The sequence below is a fragment of the Lemur catta genome, chromosome 25, assembly GCF_020740605.2.
Source record: "Lemur catta isolate mLemCat1 chromosome 25, mLemCat1.pri, whole genome shotgun sequence".
Classification (NCBI taxonomy): Eukaryota; Metazoa; Chordata; class Mammalia; order Primates; family Lemuridae; genus Lemur; species Lemur catta.
Genome location: NC_059152.1, coordinates 2,082,631 through 2,090,921, shown reverse-complemented (window position 1 = coordinate 2,090,921; position 8,291 = coordinate 2,082,631). Strand labels below are relative to the sequence as shown.

Genomic DNA, 8,291 nt, shown 5'->3' with positions numbered 1-8,291 from the left:
CTCATGTTAGGGCCCCTCACCATCTGCATCTCTGCCCCTTCCCCTCTGACCTCACCTGCTCTGCCTCCCTCCCCCTCAGCCACGGGGGCGGGGGGCGCCCTGGCTGTTCCTTGAACAAAGACACTGTTCCCTCCGCCCGGAACATTCTTCGCCCAAATGACCACAGGGATGAGTCCCTCACCTCTCACTGATTTAAAACGGCAACAGCCCCTTCCCCCATACCCACCCCTGTCTTTTTTCCCCCCAGTACTTATTGCCAATGATCACACTGTTTCTTTTACTTACTAAACGTCTCTCTCCCCTCCTAGAGGAGAATAAACTCTGTCAGGGCAGAGAGTTTTGTCTGTTTTGTTAGTGCCTGGTCCCCGTAGAAGGTGCTCCACAAATATCTGTTGAATGAATGAACGTACTAGTGTACTAACAGGATGTATTTTATAAAACCACAAACAGAATCCCAAATACATTCACCCTCCGTCAGTGGATACAGTGTATCCCCTCGGGTGTATGTATCTACTTTGAAACATTTGCCTGTAGACATGGGCGCCTTTGGAGGTTATTGAGGAAAATGACTGGAAGTTACCATTTTACAGTAAAATAAACTCGGAGAGCAATTGAAGTGTAAGGACGCATGGCCATTCTGTCCGCTGATGACTTGGTCACCACCAGCCGAACATGCAAAATATTGCCCGTTTCTGCAGAGGAAACTCTCCGCGTGGCCAGCAGAGGGCGCTGTGCGCTAACGAATGAGAGCGGGGCCGGCTTGGGCGGGGGGCGGCGCAGGTAACCGGATCCCCGACAGCCCCGAGACCCCCCACACCCCCAAACGCGGAATCCGTGGGGGACAGGTGATTCGGTGCAGCTGGCCTGGATCCCACTGGGCTCTGTTCTTTCTGATTCTTGACTTCTCAGTTTTCATTCTGCAAGTCCCGCATCAATCATTTACAGGCTTGCTGAGTATCCGGTAACATTGTTACTTCTTCCCTCGGCAAACAACTCAGTCCTGATCATTTGCTATTTTGTTTTTTTTTTTCCCTAAACCTAACGGTCTGCTGTTGTTTTCTGCTGGAGCAGTTTGAGTATCCTTGCGTTTTCAACCATTGCTTTATTTTTGTGTTACCAAAGGTGAATGTTGGCAGGTGTATAGCTGCGTTTTATGCATTTCTGGCATATTTATTTGTCACTGATCCCTGCATCGCCCTCTAAAGCGAAATGCTCCCTCGGCATGAAACAACCCTCCCGGTCCTTTCCTTTCCGTGCGGGTCCTTCTCATCCCCAAAGCTGCCCCCTCAGTGGGGATTCCGGGTCACTCTCTTCGTCACCCTGTTTCCTCCTCCCCGTTATCTGGTGTGTTTGGTGGCTTGTTTGTCGTCTGTCTCCCCTCGCTGGAATGTGGGCTTCATGGCACACAGGGGTCACCGCCGGGTGCAGGGCTCAGTGAAGATGCTGAGTGGGCGCTGGGGGGCTGTCTGGGGGCGCAGCCTGCTGTAATTTGCTGTCACTTGCCCACTTGTCCTAGATGCTTATTTATAAAAATACTAATATTAGGAGGTGGCGTATGGCCTTGGCTGATTTAGACTGCTAGGCGTCCTGGTCTGCCTCCTCTCTTCTTCTTCCTCAAACCCGTACCCTCCTGATACAGAGATCTGGACCGAAGGTCTCAGTCTCCCCTGACATCAAACCAAGGGAGGTGACACGGACAATGGCCATCGTAGCCCCACTTCCCAGCAATTTTGTGAAGATGCAGGGAGACGGGGGAACTAGGAGTATGGGGCAAAAATGAACAGCTTTAAAAATAAAAATACGAGATCTTTAAACCACAGGAAAAAAAGAAACCAAGGGCAACATAAATAATTTGAAATTTTTCTCAAGAGAAATAGCAAAAGTCCCACTCATCTCCATTTCAAAGTTTGTAATTGGCGAAGAGCCTACTCAATAAATACAAAGAGTGATTTATTTTCAAATTACACATATTTATAGAAACACAAAATATGCACATATGTTCTATATGTGTATATAGACACATAGAATACATAGTTAGAGAAAGATGAAGGGATTGCAAGAAAAAAAAGTCCTTGGCCTGGCACAGTGGCTCATGCCTGTAATCCTGGCGCTCTGGGAGGCTGAGGCAGGAGGATCGCTTGAGCCCAGGAGTTTGAGGTTGCTGTGAGCTAGGCTGACACCACAGCACTCTAGTCTGGGCAACAGAACAAGACTCTGTCTCCAAAAAAAGAAAGAAAGAAGGAAAAGAAAATTCCCTGTATTGGTGAGGATTCTGGGAAACAGATAGACTCATTTCATTGATCAAGATGTAAAAATGGGAACGTTCCTTTTGGAGGGTAATTGGGCAAACAGAGTAGCAAAAATGTCAGCACCATCTGTGAATTTCCTCTCCAAGGAATAGGACAGAAGGAAGCACTATATGCACAAAGATGTTTATAATAGCAGCGTTTCTAATAGTAAAGACTGGAAATAACGTCGTTTTTTTTTTTTTAAATATGGAACGCTTCACGAATTTGCTTGTCATCCTTGCGCAGGGGCCATGCTAATCTTCTCTGTATCGTTCCAATTTTAGTACATGTGCTGCCAAAGCCAGCACTGGAAATAACTTCAGAGTTAAAAAAAAAAAAACTAGAATTGAGTAAATTACGGTGTGCCCATGTAACTAAATCATCTAGCTATCAAAGTCATACGTATAGTGAATATGTAAAACAGGGAAGAGTACGAAATTCTACTAAATTTTAAAAATAATCCATCAAATTTGAATATAGATTATCTATTAAAATGTGGTGTATCTATGAATACAAGTTATAAGGGAATAAAAGAAGAAATGAAACTCACAGGATTCCAGGTGACATTCATTTAATTTCCTTCCCTTTTCAAGTTTCAAAATTATCTTTAGCAAATCTAGCTGTTTGGGTGTTTTCAGTGTGAAAATCAGGCTTCCAGCCTGGAGCGGGTCACCTCTCTCTCCGCTCCTTGGCTGGCTGACTCCTGCTCGATCTTTATGTGTTACATTAAATGTCAGCGCCCCGGAGAGGCCTGACCCCTCCCACCTACATGAGACCCCAAACACACACTTTCATTTCCTCCTTGGCACTTGTTCCTTTCTTCTGGCATCGGATGGCCTGAGTTTAAATCTCTGCTCTAAGTCACTAGCAAGTCACTTCGCCACGCTGTGCCTCAGGTTCCTCATCTGTAAAGTGGGGATAGGACGGCGTCGTCCTCCGAGGGTTGTGCTGAGGGGCTGACGGACTGACTGGCACTCGGGAAGGGCGCTGGGTCACAGTGCGTGCCGTGGAAAAGTTGGCGGAACACGGTGCAGTCCATGCAAATCCTGTTTCTGAAGAATATTTCATTTCATAATAAAATGATACTAAGTGAAAAACAGGGTACAAATCTGTGAACAACATGACCTGAATCTTTGGAAGAGCGTGGGGAAAAATATGTACCAAAAAATAGTAACAGAGCTTAGAGCTGGGAGGTAATGATTATAGATGACTTTTATTTCCTTCTTTATAGTGCTGTTTATTTTCCAAGTTTTCTACGTGAGCAATAGAAGAAGTAGGAAAACCAATTAATCTTTATAAAATACGTGTTTGGAAACATTGGACAAGCTCATGCCCTAACGTCCCCTCACCTGCAGGGCCCTCATGGCTACTGCCTGACTCCTCCTGCTGGGGCTAAAGTTAGAGGAACAAATGTTTCTGTCAGCCAGCTGGGGACCTTGGGCAAGTCCTGCAACCTGGCTGGCGTCAGTTTCTTCATCTGGGAGGACGCTGCGCTCCGACAGGGCTGGGGGGAGAGAGGATGCCCACTCAGCCAAAGCACCTGGGTGTGTAGGGCGAGCCCGTGTCTGCAGCAACCCCTCCTGGCTGAGCCGAAGCCGCCCCCACCTCCTGCCCAAAGCCCGGCAGCGGCGGGGGGGGGGGGGGGGGGGGGCGTCCTCTGGGTCCGTTCTCTCCATCTTCCCGCCCACCCTCTTCCTTTCTCCTTCTCCCATGACAGCCCGGGGTGAGGTAGCGACCCCGAGAGACCTCACACCAGTAAAACACATTTTGTTGTTTACCGATGCATAGTGTGTGTATATAGTTTTGGGGTTCCAGTGATAATTTAATACATTCACACAATTTGTAAGGATCAAATCACTGGACTTGGGATATACGTACATCACCTTAAACATTTGTCTTTTCTTTACGTAGAAACATTCCAGTTATTCTCTTCTAGCTATTTTGAAACGTGCAATAGATTATTGCAAATCCCCTACCTTCGGGCAGCGCTTGGCAACTGTAGTGTGCAAGACGTTTCTCACCAGTGCTCTTTCATGGGAAGGCCCAGAAGGAAATGTCTTTGAATGTGTGGGTTTATTCCTTTGTTTCTTTCTTTCTTTATTGAGACAGAGTCTCACTCTGTTGCCCAGGCCAGAGTGCCGTGGGGTCAGCCTAGCTCACGACAACCTCAAACTCCTGGGCTCAAGCGATCCTCCTGCCTCAGCCTCCCGAGTAGCTGGGACTACAGGAATGTGCCACCATGCCCGGCTAATTTTTTCTATGTATTTTTAGTTGTCCAGATAATTTCTTTCCATTTTTAGTAGAGACGGGGTCTCGCTCTTGCTCAGGCTGGTCTTGAACTCCTGACCTCGAGCGATCCTCCCGCCTCGGCCTCCCAGAGTGCTAGGATGACAGGTGTGAGCCACCGTGCCCGGCTGACTCTGAATATTTCTAAGGTCCCTGATACACCGTACCAGGTTACTGCACAGAGATGGCACTTGTAAGTGGCCGTAGTGACTACCTCATGTTCTCTCATCAGCTCCACTGTTAACTGTTCAAAAGAAGTCTGTACTAATGTGGTTCTCGAACAAGGCCACCTGCCCGTTAATGAAGGCTGTGTTCTAAGGCCGTCCCATTCCATGCATGGAACCCTAGCGGAAGGCAGTGGGTCAGCTAAAGAATTTCTTGGATTCCTTCTTTTATTTTTCTTTAAAGAATTTATATCATGCTTTCCGTGCTCTGAGAACTATTTAAGTGCCTACTAAACACTGACTGATTTAAACAACCTACAGAGAAGGCTCATCGTCACCCTCACTCCAAACACGTGGGAACTAAGGCACGGGGCCCAGCCAGGGTCACCTGACCATGGAGCCGTGGGCTCCGGCCTGGGCGCCGTGGCTGGACCAACACGAGACGTGGTCTGGGAGCGGGTGCTGGGGTCACTCGGAAGCAGGAGGGGACGGTGCCCGCTGCAGGGGTCTCTGCTGTGTGCAGACGCCAACGTCCCCGGCGCGGGTCTGCGTCACAGGTTTGCTGACTTTATTTCTTGTGAGCCCGTTTTATTTCTTTAGGTGCCCTGAGCACTGGCTCATCGGCACAGCTGTGAAGCCTGGTCACATTACCTGGGGCCCGCGGGCAGTTCTGCCAGTGTCCTGTGTGGGGCAGGAATGACACTTGCTTTGGGCAAGAGTGCAGGCAGGGCTGAAGGGACTGTACCGCGAATCCCTGTGCTGGGGCCTCTCCGACCGGCTGCTCAGCGGGTGGCAGGGCCTGTCCCTTGGGGCTGCTGCGTCTGTCCTGGGCCTCCAAGGGCAAAGGCAGGGAAATCTGCAATCTCCCGCTCGCTGGGACGCTAATGAGTGTCCCGTTAGCATTAGCATTAGCAGGGCCCGGCCCAGCCACACTTCCCGTCCGTGTGCTGTTTACTCAACCCCAAGCTCCTTGAGGGGGGTGAGGCCGGTGTTTGTTTCCTGGCCCTGGGTGTCTGATGGCCGATAGGCCTCAGTCGGTGTGGATTGGATGAATGAACCGTGGATGGGATTAGCCAGCTGCCCAGGTGTAGCCCATCTGCTGGGATTAGGAGATCGTTTACCCTGAGATTAAGGTGCTGGGCTGCAGCCTAGACCGATCAGGGGGCCTGGGTTCAAATCCCAGTGGGGGGGCCCGCACAGAACTGACTTGGATGAAATTAGTGTGCGTTTTGGCCTCAGTTTCTCTTCTCAAAGGCCCCCAGTGTTGTGAGGGTAGAGATGGAATGTGAGTGACAGGCAGGGGTCCCAGGTGGACGTAAATTATGCGTGCTGAGCCTGTGAACTGGGATGTGGAGGCACCGGGTCCCTCATGCTCTTGATCCTTCTGAGAAAGGTGGCACAAGCTGGGGCTCTCTACACCCGGGGTCAGCCTCCGGCAGGCGGGAAGCCAAGTGCAAAGACCACTGGGGAGCCGCTGGGAATGTTTCCCACTGGGCTGGGGCTGGACTCCAGGCAGTTCGGAAGCTGTGGCCTCAAGGCCACATGTGGCCTGGCCCTCCAGGTCCCCGAGTGCGGCCCCTCCACCAAATCCAAACTTCACAGAACAAATCCCTTAATTTGTTCTGTAAAATTTGGATGCAGTCAAAGGGCCACACTCAAGGATCCAGAAGGCCGCAGGTTCCCCACCCCAAACAGAGGCTTTAGTATATTGTTTAAATTTGCAAGAGTGACAGAATGAACTAAAAGTACCAGTGTATTTATTAAAAATTGAGGCGGGGTAGGGGAGTGCTGAGAGGGGGGTGGTACCTATTGAGTACAACGCACACTATTCTGGTGACGGGCACACTGAAAGCCCCAACTTAAGCATTATACGAGGTATCCATGTAAGAAAAACATTTGCACTCCCTTAGTATTATGCAAACTTAAGCTTCAAAAATTAAGGTCCAAATGAAAACATAATTGGGGGGTAGAATGACATGCAGAATAAAGGGGAGAGGAGCTAAATTCTTGTTTTTCATAGCAGAGAGCCAACATATATTGTCTAAAGTAAGAATCCTGTCTGGGCACGATGGCTCATGCCTGTAATCCCAGCACTTCGGGAGGTCAAGGCAGGAGGATTGCTTGAGACCAGCCTGGGCAACATAGCGAGACCCCATCTCTGCAAAAAATAAAAAATTAGCCAGACATGGTGGCATCCACCTATAGTCCCAGCTTCTTGAGAGGCTGAGGCAGGAGGATGGCTGGGGCCCAGGAGATCAAGGTTGCAGTGAGCTATGATGACACTACTGCACTCCAGCCTGGCAACAAAGTAAGACCCTGTCTGGGGAGAAAAAAAAAAAAAAAGAATTCTAAGGAATGAGGCATAAACATCTCATTTATGGTTTTGGAGGTAAACGGTCAGAAGTGACCTTTAAAGATTGGGGAAGGATGGAGTGGGAGACTGTTGCTTTTCATTATGAACCTTTCTGTGCTGTTTGATTTTGTACCATAAATGTCTTTGATCAGACACACACACACACACACACACACACGCACGCACGCACGCACGCACGCACGCAAAAGGCTCTTTAGGAAACTCATCGGCTCCCACCAGGAACCTCTCAGCGCTCCAAGACCAAGAGGCAGGCCAAATGCTCAAGGGACAGCTTAGGGCTGCTTGCGGAGGAAGCAAAACGTGTTTCTAGAGGGTGTCGGCCGCTTGCTGTCTGGAGTATCACATTCCCGGCTGCATAGGCAGGAAGGAGACAAAGCACGCTGTGGCTTCTCACCAGAGCGGATGGCAAAAGCTCGTTTCCTCCAGTGACAGCTGAGCCATTGATAAGGAGCTGGAGATTCTGGGCAGAGGACCTGCCCAGCGGGACAGGCCATTCCCAAGGGACTCCATATTCATTATCCTGTATTTTGTTTACCCAGCCCACCTTCCCAATTACTTGTCAGCATGTGCAAATCCCCCCTCCCTGCCTTATCAGCGGGCCCTGGAGATTAGGGAATCAGGCAATGACCCTCACTGTCAATACCATGGCCCCCCGGCCCCTCTCCCCTGAGTCATCCCTCCCTCTGCCTGAGGGACTCAGAACTGCAGCCTAGAAAACACGATCCCGTCTAGAACCGGGTGAACCTACAGAAAGGCCCAGGGACCCGTGTGAGGTCAGGAGGGCTGGTCCCCGCGGGAAGGGAGCAGACTGAGGATGTGGTCAGGGGACAGCAGGGGACAGGAGAGCAGAGTGCACACGGGAAGTGCACACGGGACACCACGCTGCTCTGGGGACGCTGACCGGGGGTTAGATGTCAGCACAGGAGAGACACTTCTCACGATCTGTCCCTTTGCCAAGTGGATGTTTTTTTCAACTTTAAAGTTACACGTGTTGGTTACTAGTTTCTCTATTTTATTTATTTATTTATTTTTGAGTCAGAGTCTCGCTCTGTTGCCCGGGCTAGAGTGAGTGCTGTGGCATCACCCCAGCTCACAGCAACCTCAAACTCCTGGGCTCATGAGATCCTCCTGCCTCAGCCTCCCGCGTAGCTGGGACCACAGGCATGCGCCACTGTGCCC

The 8,291-nt window shown here is 50.0% G+C and overlaps 1 non-coding gene across 1 annotated transcript; it reads right to left on the bottom strand.

The window, feature by feature from the left end:
• Positions 1 to 2,489: 2,489 nt before the first annotated feature.
• On the bottom strand, positions 2,490 to 2,596 carry LOC123627613. The gene has a single exon (XR_006731379.1). It is a non-coding gene; the product is annotated as a U6 spliceosomal RNA (small nuclear RNA).
• Between the last annotated feature and the right edge of the window lie 5,695 nt (positions 2,597 to 8,291).